The sequence below is a fragment of the Pteropus medius genome, unplaced genomic scaffold, assembly GCF_902729225.1.
Source record: "Pteropus medius unplaced genomic scaffold, Ma_sr-lr_union100, whole genome shotgun sequence".
NCBI classification, from domain to species: domain Eukaryota; kingdom Metazoa; phylum Chordata; class Mammalia; order Chiroptera; family Pteropodidae; genus Pteropus; species Pteropus medius.
In genome coordinates this window covers 10,225,219-10,240,073 of record NW_024349803.1, presented here as the reverse complement: position 1 = coordinate 10,240,073, position 14,855 = coordinate 10,225,219, and positions in this window count along the sequence as shown.

The window sequence follows — 14,855 nt, the reverse complement described above, 5'->3', positions numbered from 1 at the left end:
CAGCTGCTTTTTCATAAAAAGTTACTGCAATACACAAGTGACTCAGGCACACTGGCCTCACAAAATTTCACATTCATGCCTTTGCAAAATTAGATAATTTCCTCCCAGATTCTGCATCCAATAAATAGCTATAGTGTTGCCTGTCACTGGTACCATATGCTTACCTAAAATACCCAGTATTCCTTCAAAAACCAGATTCAATTCTCCTCCCATGAAGTCTTACTAGAATAAAATCCTGTTCTGTTCCCTCTGTTATTCTTTGCACACTAGAATTTACTTAACTGTTTACTTACCAAATAGCTGGAAAGGTTAATCAATTTAAGAAAAAAGTTCCAAACCAATACACAATTTTTATTGAGTCTTTAAAATATCACAGGTAAGAAAGTCTGAGGAATCATCCGACGTTTTGGTGTTTCTGTAGGTGGACAACTTTGACCTTATTCATCAGCCTGCTGAACTGTTCCTTTTTCAGAAACATAAATGCCATCCAAAAATTTTCGGATCTTCTTGTTTTTCACTGTTGTGGCTTGTTGAATCAAAGCAGCTAAATTTGATACAAGTTCAATATTGTTTCCTTCAAGAATTAACTCATTTTTCTGGGCTTGAGATACTGAACAAGCAACACCTGACCTCGTCCAAACCCTGCGGATGTATTTCTCACCCAAGAAATTTTGAATTTCAGCAAGAGAACCATTCTCCTGAATAACACCATTGATGGGTAGTGAGCATACACAGACCTCATCTTGTAACAAAAGCCCAGTGTAACACCCTTGATTATGTTCTGTACATGACTACAGATAGTGCAAACAGTAGCCAGTTCCTTTCTATTTCCTCCCCCATTTGTCAACCCGGAGGCTCTTCTTTTTCTTTTCAGGGAGACTGAGTTCCTTGAAAAGAAACTCATTGATGTGATTGAAGTCCCTTTGCAGAGTGCCTCTGGGGCCCTTTGCAATAATTGAGAGTTTCTTCAGAGTGATATCCACATTTTCTGAAAAGTCAACAGTCTGATTGCTGAGACTGGTCTTCATTCTCGCAGTAGATGCAGCTAGAAGATTAAATTTTAATACATGTGTGTGGGGAATTCAAATAAGCGTGAAAATTCCAAAGACAGGCAAAATTGGTATATATGTCATTTTGGACAAAGAAGAAGGTGGGCGGTGGTGGGATTTCAAAGGAAGTAGGCAATTTACAGGTGGTTGAGGAAGAGTGGAACACACATGAGAGGTAAATTTTTGCTAACCAACCCAGACAACAACGGGACATGCGTGGTGGGGAATAGGGGAGAGGGTGGTCAATGGGCTCAGAATCTTCCTGTTTAATGCTCAGGTGATTATGCTAAGGTTCCCTTCCAGAAGCGGGTTTTTCCATCTGAATCTCTTAGGCAGGAAAGGTGGGGGGAGGGTCAAAGTTTCTTTCCCAGTCTTTTGTTTTAAAAACCAGTCTGAAATCAATATCCCCAAAGGCAAAACTTTTGGTCCCCTTTAGAGTCTAAACCACCAGCAGCAGCATGGCTAGTTAGGAAAGACATGTCTGTTGTGCTGGAGTTTTGCAAGCATTTTTATATATCAAGTAGGGGGGAGAAAGAGGTAAGCTATTCTGAAATGACTTACGTTAGCTATAGATAAAGGGGATGGGAGAAGATGAAGAGGTGTCAGTTCCTGTGGATTAGCTGTGGGCAGCAGATTGGAAAATTGATGTGTAAATAGGAAGGGGAGTTTCCTTGGCCATTCCCTGTTTTGAATAATTGCAGAAATAGCCACTTGAAAATCCTGAATTCCAACAGGTAAATAGGAATGTGAGCCATCTTTTGTCAGAGCCGGTTCACAGCTATTAACAGGCTAACTGTTCTGTATCTTTCTTTCACTCTCAGGCAGCTGTAATTTTAATTTAGGACATCTCAGAATTTTTTTTGTTACATATGCGGATGACCTGATCGTTTAGATAGAAAACATAAGGAAATTAAAACTGAAACTAAAACAGTAAAATAAGTACGTAAAGTAAGATCGTATATAATAAGATATATTAACATACAAACCAATAGTTTTCACATACACAATTACTAGTGAGTGACATGATATAAACAACAAAAAGAAACACTGAAGAAATGTGCAAAACTTATAATGAGGAACCTTAAAATACCTGAAAAATATAAAAGCAGACTTGAACTAATGATAAAACATGTCTTATTTTTGGATAGGTAGATTCAACATTTTAAAGATACCAATTCTTCCCAAGTTAATATATAACTTTAACATAATCCCAATAGAAATATCAATAAATTAAAAAAAAATTTTTTTGTTTGTTTGTTCTGGAGCTAGATGAGTGGATTTTAAAGTTCATGTGGAGAAATAACTTAGGATGGGGAAATTGCAAAAGAGCAATGGATATATGCTAGCCTTATCAACTATCAAAGCATACTATAAACCTCTATAATTAAAACAATGTAGTATTGGTGCATGAAACGACAGACCAATGGAACAGAAAGACCAGAAAAAGGCCCAAACATGTATGAAATTTTAGCTTATGATTTAAGTGGCATCTGAAATAACTGAGGAAAGAGACGTTTTAAACAGGGTTGGACCTCTGGATATCCATATGGACAGAAAGAAACTATATCTATCTACCTATATCTATCTATCTATCTATCTATCTATCTATCTATCTATCTATCTATCTATCATCTATCTATCATCTATCTATACTTTAAATACACCAGGAATCTAAATATGAAGAATGAATCATATATACCACGAAAACATGGGTAAATTTTGTTATAACCCGGAACTGAGGAAAGCTTTTGCAACTATCTCAAAATCCAAACAGTAAAAGAAAAGACCTATACATTGTGAGTACAAAAATAGATAACTTTGAATGGCAAAACAAAACACACCATAGACAATATTAAAAGAGAAATGACAAAATACAAGAATATATCACAACTCATATCACAGATAGAGGGCTTATCCTCACAAAATATAAAGAACAATTTATATAGATGCAGTAATTCCACTACAAGGAATAGGTCCTAAAGATTCATCTCCACAAATAAAAGAAACAAAAGCACAAGAATATTCATTGTAGCATTATTTGTAATAGCAAAAGACTGGAAACAATCTAAATGTTCACCAGGAAAGAACCAGTTGTACAAACACCCAAAGGAGTAATTATACAGTGTTAAAAAAGAATGTGGGACACAAAAACTTGTATATAAATGTTTATAGCAGCATTTTTTAGAATAGTCAAAAAGTAGAAATAACCCAAATGTCCATCAACTAATGAATGTATAAATAAAGTGTATGTCCACACAATAGAATATTATTCAGCAATGAAAAGGAATGAAATTCTGATACATGCTACAACATGGATCAACCTTGAAAACATAATGCTAAGTGAAAGAATCCAGTCACAAAAAGCCATATGTTGTATAATTCCCATTTAAATGAAATGTCCAAACTAGACAAATTCACAGAAACAGAAAATAATTGGTTGCCTATGGCTAGGGGAAGGGTGTAGTGAATAATGAGGAATGACTAGTCTTGGATACAGGGTTTCTTTTTGGGGTGACATAAAATATTCTAAAAGCAGATTATGGCAACGGTTACACCACTCTGTGAATATACTAAAAACCATTGAGTTGTACATTTAAAAAAAGGGAAGAGGGGAGATTCCCATGAACTGATAGGAAGGGAGTTTCAGATTCATATTAATGAAAGAAAGCATGAGACAGAGCAGTGTATATATTCTGTGTAAAAGAAAAGTTTGCTTCCATGTCTTGCTTTTTTTTCCTTTCAATTTTGAATGTGTAAAACATTTACATGTTTCAAAAGTCAAAAAGTATTCTCAGAGATGTCTTGCTCCTATTCTGAACCACTTCACCCTGTTACTCCCTCCCTAACTCTTTTTGTTAGTTTCTAGTTTAAGCTAGCATCTGAAATGGTGATATCACAGGTGAACCTTTAAAGTGGTAGAAACCCCAAACTCCTAAGTTGTAGAAGTCGTTGACTTTTGGTTTGCAAGCATCCATTTCTTTTTCTGGTAGTAGATTCTTCGGATATCACCTCTACTGCCCCAGTGTCCTTCCCAACCTGTCCAAGGGCAGTTATGTGACTTAGGTGATACCAATTGGATGCTCCTTCCCTGGAATATAAATTTCAATTGGAGAAATAAAAAGATGAAAATGGTTGGTGCTCATTAGTTCTAGTGGCAGTGCCTATGCCAGGACAAAACTGTTGAGTGGTTCCTACTATCTATTCTAAATGTTTAGAGATGCTCTTTTCTTAGCCAAGTATTTCAGCCTCCCTTTCATTTTCTAATCTCTATAAGTCTCCATCTCTTTATCTCTTTCCAGTAAATTCTTCTCTTGCCTAATTTAGCCAGTGTGAGTTTTGGTGTCTGCAACCAAAATACCCTAATCCCTATGCTCCTGAGTGTTAATGAGATTATAGTTAGAATAAAGGAGGACAAAGCGAGATAAGTAAAGTAAGGCCCTCATCTATTATAATTTTTTAAAATTCTTCATTGTCAACTCAGGCCACTCATTTATCATGCAAGAAATATTTACTGAGATAGATAGGTCCTAGGCACTATACCAGGGACACGATGGTGAGAAAAACCAAATATAATTCCAGCCTTCATGGAACTTATAGTGCAATGAAGAAAATTAATATTAATGAAATAATCACATCAAAAATTGTGACATTCAAACTGTAGCAGTTTGACAAATGAGGGGAAGATAGTATAATAAGAGCAAATCAAAGGGATATTTGATGCACATGTATTGTTTAATACTTACTGAGGTCTTGGTCAAAGCTATAAAACAAGAAAAAAAAGAGATATAAGGGTTGGAAAGGAAACATCATTATTTGTAGACCACCTATATGTAGATTATCTATATAGAAAGGGAAAAACAAAATGAAAAGACTCATACAAATACACAAGGTCAACAAAATTTTACCAGATATAAAAAGAACTTTAAAAATCATTTTTCTAACAAGGTAATAATCAGTAAGAGAAAATAATAGAGAATAACATAGCAGCAATAAAGATAATAACATTTCTGGAAATTAACTTATCAAAAAATGCAGAATTCAGTACAGAAAAATTTAAACTGTATTAAAGAAAATAATTTAATATTTAAATAAATGAAAAAATAATTCATGATTCTGGATGTGATAGCTTAACACTGTAAAAGTGTTAATGTTTGCCAAATCAACAATTACCAATTATCCCAAACTGCCTGGGAGAAAACATTGACTCCATACTGGTAATGTAACAAATCTGGAAAGTTAAATTTTAAGATAAATTACAGTAGTGAAATTACAAAGGAGATTCAAAATTAATTCCTGAAAGTATATAAAAGTATAGTAACAAGGAATAATATTACAAAGTATTGATGTGATCTCTATCTTTATTTTTAACAATCCAAAGTGGAAAATTCCTGGCGATTTCCTAAATTCTTCAGTAGTAATTGTATCAAACTTCTGAACTCATTATAAGTCTGTCAGTCGTTGCTGAAGGTATTCAAATGTTTTTTTCTCTAAATTTTATCACTCTGATTGCTTATATATTCTGACAGTACAGAATTCCAATAGAACAAGTATATACAATGAAAAGCTATCGCCCAGTAACTCCATTCCTCTCCCTAGAGTCAACCAACATTATCAGTTGAATTTCTCTTTTTTGCCTCTCTTTTGAGAAAGATAAAGGCAATCTATAGATTCTCTTCCTTATTGTGTGTGTTTTTTTTTTCACATAAAATACATATCTTGGAGATGATTCCATGTCTGTATATAAAAGTCTTCTTTGTTCTGTAATGGATATATATTATTCCATTGTATGGGTGTATCTTAACTTGTTAAGTTAATCCCTTCTGATGGATACTAGGCTGTTTCTCATTCTTTGAAAATAAAAACAATAAAAGTGAAAATAGCTGTCATTTTGCTCATGTGCAACTAGATATCTAGGATACATTCCTGGTAATAGAATTGCTGGACACAGAGTATATTGGTTTATAATTTCGATAAGTATAGCTTTATCGTCCTCTGCTGAGGTTGTACAAATTTATGCTCCCAGCAATGTATGAGGGTGATCGTTTCTCCACACCTTTCCTAACACCTTATATTATTAAACTTTATAGGCATTTGCTCATTGGAGAGATGAAAAATGGTATATCAGGGCAGCTTTAATTATCTTACATGTAAGGCTCAGTGTCTTCAAATATTTAAATCTATTTGTATTTCTTTTACTGTGGGCTGCCTGGTCACAGCTTTTGCCTAATTTTCTACTAGATCGAAGTTTAAATTCTTTTTGGTTTATAGGAGTTTTTATATAATAGGGAATATATAACTGCTTTTTGAGTAAGTCTCTGACTTACTATTGAGAAGCCTGTAATCACTGGATCTTTAGGTTGTTTTAAAAAATAAAATTATAAAGTAAAATAAAACAATCAGAATACCCACAAGACAAATGTGTAGTTACTGAATTATATATATAATATATAAGGTGACTACCCCATAGCTACCACCCAGATCACCAGGTAGCTAAAGCTTTGCCATTCACCTCAGAAGTGCCGCCATGAGCCCCATCCTGATCTAAACACTCTCTCTTCCTTTAAGAGTATCCATTATCCAGTCTTTTATAGTAATTACTTTCTTGTATTTCTTCTTAGTTTTTTCATCTGTGTGCAATTTTAGACACTACAGTTTAGTCTTGTCCATGTTTCATTTTGAATCATTTTTATTTGTCTTTAAGTTCACCATTCTTTTCTTCTGCAATGTCAAATCTGCTAATAATCCATCATCCATATATTTATTTATATATATTTATATTTATATAAATATTTATGTTTATATTTATATAAATATAAATATATATTTTTATATATTTTTATTTATTTATTTATTTATTTATTTATTTATTCTCCAGAAGTGTGATTTGGGTCTCTCTTTTTTTTTACCCTTCTATGTCTCTTCTTAACATTTTTGAACATAAAGACAATTTCTATAATAATATTTTAATGTCTCTGTTTGCTAATTCTAACATATATCAGTTCTGGGTTGGTTTCGATTGAGTTTTTTTTTTTCATTATTGATTATATTTTTCAGCTTCTTCGCATGTCTGTCAACTTTTGATCGGATGTGAGACATTGTGAATTTTACTTTTTGGGTGCTGGTCATTTTTGTTTTTCTATAAACATTTCTAAACTTTGTTCTGGAATTCACTTGAGTTACTTGATCCTTTGAGGTCTTGCTTTTAAGATTTTCTAGGCGGTATCAGAGCTGTGTTTAGCATAAGGCTAATTCCCTCCCCGCCACCATCCAGAATGGAGACAAAGTCCTCTGAGCTCTCTACCAAATATCATGAATTAGGAGGATTTTCAGCCTGAATGGTGGGAACAGACACTATTTTCAGCCCTCTGAGAGTGCCAAATACACTTCCTCTCATCCTTTCTGGTGGTTCTTTCATCAGACTCAGATCATTTCCTCGAATATCTGCTCTGATTATTATTCTGCTGAATTCTCAAGATGATTCTCAGTAGGTCTCCAGAGTTTTTGCTGTGTGAAGCTCTCTCCTTTCCAGTACTCTGCTTACCTTGATATTCCTGGACTTGGTTCTGTCTTTCCAATGCAAGGAATCCGTGGGTTCTGCCTCGGTTCCCCTTCCTTGCACAGAGGCCTAGAAATTCCCTTGCAGCAGGATGCCGGGGCTGTCTTAGAGCTCACCTTGTTTGTTTCCCATCTCTCAGAGATTACTGTCCTTCATTGCCTGATGTTTGGTGTCTTGAAAAACACTGCTTCATATATTTATCTATTTTTTGTTTGTTTCAAGTGAGAGGGTTCCTTTACTCTGCCTTTCTGGAAGTGGAATTCCCAATCCTGTAATTTCGATTCCATTCCTATTAGTATCTTCTCAGTGTGAGGCTCAGTGTTGGAGAGGAAGCCTTCTTGGTTGTTTAATTCCCAGAGCTCACAGAGGCTCAGGCTAACCAGCCCCTCCAAATTTTCTTGTGAGCAACTTTTCCTCATTCTTTATGCTGCCACTCGTTCCTGTAAAAATCTTTGAATACTATGAGTATCTCCTATTCTGAGATCTCATTGCTTTCTCCCATGTAGAAGTTGATACTATAAAGTTCTTAGGCCTATTGATGGTTTGTCACCATCCATTTATGTGGGGATTTATGGGGATACCTTGTCACCTAGTTTTGTTGTGAATGTTGCCCGTGAGGTTTGGGTTTTACAATTTAGTTGTTCTGCTTGTTTTTATATGGGGATTTGGAAAGATTCAAAAATCACGTTGCTGCTGTTATTTTCCCAGAATCCTGCTGAAATCACTTGAGAAATTTATGTTCTTATCACATCATATAATTTTTGAGACTATCATTTTCACTAATACTTCGTGTTTTTTTCTCTTAAATAATTTACATTCTTTTTCAAATTCTTCCCCCCACCCCAAAGCTGTGGCTGCTTATATTTTTTCTCTCTTTCTTCTTCCTTTTCTTTTTTCATTTCTTCAAAGAATGTGTTCCATCCAGTCGTGACCTTTTACCTGTTTCTTAACTCTTCATTTCTATCAATTTATTTTAGGGACAAGTGCTTCACCACCGTTCTTGCCTTCTAAGCCATTTTGTTTTATCAGTGCAGCTGCTCTAACAGCTTATGGGGGAAATTAGAAAAGGGAGCAGTCCTTCAATACCTACCACAGATGAAGACATACTAAAAAGCCCATGGATTTCGAAACAGAACAATAGACCAGTAAACAAAAGAGAGAACTCAGAGACGGATGTGCATGTATATGGGGACATAATTATGGTGACTTGCTGTATGATAGTGTCTGCCTCACAACCCAATTGAGAAAGCATGAACAGTTTGTAAATGATGTTAGAGAAACTGGTTCGCTATAAGGAGAAAAGAAAAATCAACCTTTGTATCTTACCATGGACAATGTGTGCTCTAGATAAATGAATAAACTTATTTGAACTACGAAATTATATATTAAAAAAAAGAACACAAAAATGTTTTTTATGACTTAGGAGTAAAGGTCTTCTTTAAAAAGATCCCCAAAACACAAGTCATTTAACAATATAACTGTTGTATTTATTGCATCAAAATAAGAATACCTCTTAGAGGACACCAGAGACAAATTAATCCAAATGACATATTGGGAAAAGATAGTTTCAGTGTTTAAAACCAACGCAAGACTAACATTGAGATTCTATAAAGAATTTTTAGATTTATAAGAAAAAGACAAAGAACTCCACAGAAAAATGAGCAAAGCACATGAAAAGCAATTAACGGATGAAAAACAGACAACTAACATGTAACAGATGCTGAAACTTATTAGTTATCAGGAGGTGCAAATTAAAGCAACAGTGAGATGCTTCATAGGAGCATTGGTGCACTGCTGACAATGTAGTCATTTGATCACCATCCCAGAACTGGCATGATGGGCACATGAATGAAATGGCTATGATGGCAAAGATAGAGGCCATGTATTTGTCCAAAAGCATAGACTTTCACTTCCAAAGACTGATCTAGCTATTGCTGCCTCTGAATGTCCAACTTGTCAGCAATAGAGATCAACACTGAGTTCTTGAACTGGCACTATTTCTTGAGGAGAACAATTGGCTACTTGGTGTTCAGTTGACTGACTACATCAGGCCCATTGCATTGGAAGAGTTAATGGCTCATCCCCACAGGAATGAGTATCTCAGGTATGAGTTTCCCTTTCCTTCCTGCGAAGCCTCAGCAACAGCACTACTTGGGATAGTGGAATGCTTGACCCATAGACATGGAATCTCATATAGCACAGCATTTGACCAGGGGGCTCACGATAGCGAGAGAGGTGCAGGAGTGGGCCCATGATCATGAGATCCACTAGTTATATCACACATGGTGCCATATAGAGACAAGTTTCTAGAATAGCCTTCTAAAGGCATGGCTAAAATGCTAGCTTGGAGGAAACACTCTGAAAGAATGTGGTGTCATCTTTCATGTAACAATATATCAGTTCAGAGACTTGTATATGGTGCTCTGTTCCCAATAGGAAGAGTATACGAATCCAGGAATCAAGGGATGTAAATTGGTATAACATCACTGACAACCATTTCTAATGACTTGGTGGATTTCTGTTCCTGCAAATCTGGGTTCTTCAGTGTTGGAGGTTCCGATCCCAAATAGACACGTTTCTTGCCAGGTAATACTGCAAGGAACTCATTGAATTACAAACTATTGCATGGCATATTGGACTTCTTGTGCCCAGGAACCAGCAAATAATTGACCCTGATCAGCAGGAGGAGGTCAGGCTGCTTTTACATAATAGCAGCAGGGAGAATATGTACAGAAACTAGGAGATCCAACTTGGGGCCTCCTGGTACTCCTCTGCCCCCTTATAACTGTGAACAGACCTGTGCAGTAACCCTGAACTGAGAAAGGGTATGACTATCAAGGCACTTGCAGGAAGATGACTTGTAAAACCAGCTAAGCTACCCACACCTGATGAGGTGACTTCTGAGGGAGAAGGGATATTGGAGGAGGGAGCAGATGAGTTGCAGCCCTGAGATTAACTACAGTGACAGGGGCTGTAGTTCATCCCACTAACCTCCTTTATTAGTTTCCCCTCAAGAGGAAGGACCTATGGGAACCATGGGAGCACTGCTCCCCCAAACTACGTATAAAAGTAGATCTGTTAGCTCATAGGGTACACTGTGGCAGCCATGAGAACGTGCCTTGTGAACCTCCAATCGGAGAGGGCATAACTGACAAAAGGTCCCAGCTGCTGCACTATGAAATACATCACTGAGTTGTGCTGAGGCCGCTCCTTCCTCAGGCTTCTCCCAGCAATGACTGTGTGTAGCAAGAACACTGAGGTAGACCTGCTCCTTGGACACACAGGATTCCTCTAGTGGCTGGCTTTGGTTTGAGGAGTCCCTGATGGCATCACTAAACCTTTAGACAAGGACAGCCTTAGGCAAGGCAGCCTAGGATACTTCCACCCAAGCTTCTTAGACTTGCACTGTGATGTGACAGCCGCCCTAGCCTTACACAGCTCCTTCCCTATTTTCTCTCATGCAGACATTTCTCCTAATAAAATCCTTGCACAGTTAATCTTGTCTTTGTGTCTGCTTCTTGAACTAGCATAGCTTCCACATGAGGAGGAAGAGTTAAAATTGACTCTCTGATTTCTGACTTGGGTACTGGGTGCATGTGATTGTTAGGCACTGAGCTAAGGGACCCCAGAAACCTCTGTTTGAAGAGAAAAGGCATAACAAGAGAACAAACCGAGCGGCGTGTGGAAAGACCAAAGGAAGGGCAGGCAGAGAGGTCTCAGGCAGGGAGGACCGTCCCACCTGTTACAGGTTTCTGTTAGAGAAGAAGTTGCCCTTTTCCCACTGGAGACCTGGTCTCAGTTCTGTAAGTCTTAAAAGCAGTTCCCATCTCGCCCATGGCTCAAAAATAGATTCTCATGAAAACATGTGGAAGGAGATTAAAGAGAAGAAACTTACTGTGGGGTTTCTGCCTTAGTTAGCTCAGGTTGCTATGACAAAATATCACAGGCTCATGGCTTAATCAACAGAAATTTATTGCTCATAGTTCTGGTACTGGGAAGTTCAAGATCAAGATGAAGATTAGGTTTCTGGAGAGGCCCCTGTTCCTGGTCTGTGGATAGCCATCTTTACACTGTGTTCTTACATGGCCTTTCCTCGGTGAATGCTCACGGGAGGGGGAGAGAGAGGGAGAGAGAGAGAAAGGAGAGGAGAGGAGAGGAGAGGAGATGAGAGGGACAGAGATCTGTCTTTTTCTTCTTGTAAGAATCCCACCTTCATGACCTCATTTAAATTGAATTACTTTCGAAAGGCCCCATTCTCCACATACCATTACATTGGGGGTTAGGGCTTTACCATATGAATTTGACACAAACATTCAGTCTGTAACAGTTTCTTTCAGCCATATTGGGTAGTGTTCATTCCCACAGCCCACTCGGTCTTTATAAAGATCCCTTGTCATGTGGACACTTGGCGTAGGTGGCACTAGGATGTTTCTAATCCCTGACAGAAAGAAGAAACTAAAACACTGACTTACAGACTTAAAAGCGAAGTGCCTTCAAACCGCCTTCCACTCTCGGACGGGCACCATCGCTTTCTGTAGGCTTCTTGAAGATCCTGTTTTTCAACCTGAAAGGATGGTGTCTGGAGTACACCTGCTTCACTGAGAACAATTATTTTCCCTTACCATCTGCCTTTTCCCTCACCCCTTCTTTCATCTGCAAGTCATTTTAAAAGGGAGGAAATGACATGCGTGAACACAGTAATTTCCAGAACAAACCCAGAAACACATTCTTGATAGCTATGTAAGGTTTTGTAAAAAGGTGAATGTTTGATTTGCATGGCTGAGTGGAGAATAAAAAGTGTTATTGCCAGAAATGCAAGGCTAGAACCATTTTCTTAGAAATGCAGAATGGTTTAAAATGTTGCCATGGGACAAGGGGATTTTATGCTGGTATGAATCCCTGATTTTTAGTAAAACAGAAAATAAATTTTTTCCCCAGGATTTATTGTTGATAATGTCACTCCCTCGTTGTGCTTCAATTGTTCTTCTATGGGTTCCCAAGTGTTAAGCTATGGATTACCTCTCACTCTGCAGTGAGAGGTAATCTGTCTAGCTATCTCCTCTCCAGTCATGTAAACCCAGGTCTCCAGTCTTCATTCCAGCTTCAAAACAGTGGTGAAAGGAATTGGCAATGTTGATAAGGTATCACTTTTGTGTATTGGTTTTTCACTGTTAATAGCTGAATGCTTTAACAAGTTTATCAGTCCCACTTACATAACAAATATGTTAAAAACCGGAACTGTGGTTCCACGGGCTCCAAAGTAAATAGGACAAGTATTGGTGGTTTGAATATTTCCTTCTTGCAATAAATTGAAGTTCAAAGAAGCTACAGAATTAAGAGACGTGCTTTGCACGTATAATTCAGTTTGACAAACATTTATTGTTAAAAATTCCTTTAACTTTTCCTTCTTGATACAGTGGGTCCATTATAGCAGAGGGAGTATGTAGGCTCAAAGCTGAACTATTTCCTGTTGAGGTTATCGGAGGTTATCTATAGGGCTGGAGAGTTGGGGAAATCTCTGCTCTGGTTCCATGGTTTTCCCCTTCCCTGTGTTGCCTTTTCTTTATACCAGCTCCGAACACCCGAAGAACAACAGTTTCTGGAGAACCCTGGGCACAGAAAACAAGAAGCCATCAGTGAGTGGGACAGATTTACCTCCCCTTGATGTCAGACCTGTTATGTCAGGATCCAAAGTCTGCTCAAGAGGGGCCCAGAGCATCCAGGGCAAACTGCAGATGTCTGTTCAGGGCTGAGAGAAGGCTCTGGACTGAAGGTAGGTGACTTTCTGAGTGAGGGTGGCTCTAAAAAGAATTACTCATGTCAAGGGCACTGGGGAGCAGACCACAGAAGAATACTATTTTGGGAGGTGTGAGGATTGCCACATGGAGGGTAATGAACCTGACCTTGTGGACTAGGAGGAAGCTATGTCCCATAAGGGGGACCTCAGGGCAAAAAGACCCTTCTTGAAGCCACTATAGCTGAAACTGGAGAATCAATTCTTTCAGAACACCAGGACTACTAGGGTTGTCCATTGTTTATTTATGGTGATGGATTTTCTTTTCTTTTAATCAAAACTTGTATTTGCAAAGTTTGGACCAAATTACAGAGTTGTCTGGTGAGAATTTCCCACGTCTCTGCTCATGATTTTGATTGAAACTCAACTGCTCAGATGTACTATCTTTTGGCTCCAGGGTTATATACAGTTTTCTCCAGGTGGAATCATCACCCTATGAATCCTCCGGATAGATCCATGAATAGGCAGGATTAACATGTGGGCCACCTGAAACTTAGTAAAGGGAGGAGCTTCCTAGGAACTTCTTGTGTTATTCGTCTGCCAAGATTTACTTTCCTCCAGTGTTGTTGAATTGGAAGATTAGGTGGTGATTTATCAGAAAGTATAGCAGGCAAAACTTGTCATTGCTAAGACCTCAGATATTGGCTAACTGCAAGTTCTTGGCTAGAAGGTAAGCTCTTCTATTTCATTAATTTTGCATTTTCTAAAATAGTTGTATGGAATATGAAAAACAGACCACTGAAAAAATCAGGTCTCTGCTCTCCTGGAGTTAGCTAGAATTAGAGCTAACATTTACAGAGCTAACATTTACAGAGAAGGAGGTTCAGAGCCTGGGCTTTGGTAGCAGACAGATCCGAGTTAGTCACGGCTCTGCTAACTGTGTGATCTTGGCAAGTTATTTAACTCTAGCCTTCAATTTGCTTCCTTGGTTAATTTTTTTCTTAGTTCTGTTAGCTTTTCAGTAAATTATCTTGCATTTTCTCAGTAGGCAATCATATTTTCTATAATTAGTGATATTCTTGCCTCTTCCTTTCTAATATTCATAGTAGAAATTCTTCTCTCGTTTCATTGCCTTGATTAGACTTAGCAGAATGATGTTGAATAGTAACAGTGATAATAACATCTGTATCTTATTTCTGGTTTTAACGGAGATCTTTCAAATGCTTCATATTAAGCATGATGATTGCTTTATGTAGACATCATTTGTCAGCTTAAGAAAGTTTCTTTGTGCTTTTTAAAAATCATGAGTGGATGTCAAATTTTATCCTGTTCTTGGCAGCTATTGAAATAAAATGATCATATGGCTTTTCTTCTTTAATCTGCTAAGATAATGCATGCCACTAATAGTTTTTCTATTAATGAATTATTTTCCTATTTCGAATCACCCTTAATTTCCTCAGTTAAACCTTAGTTAATACATTTTTATTTTTAGTATTGCGAGGCTTGATATGATCAT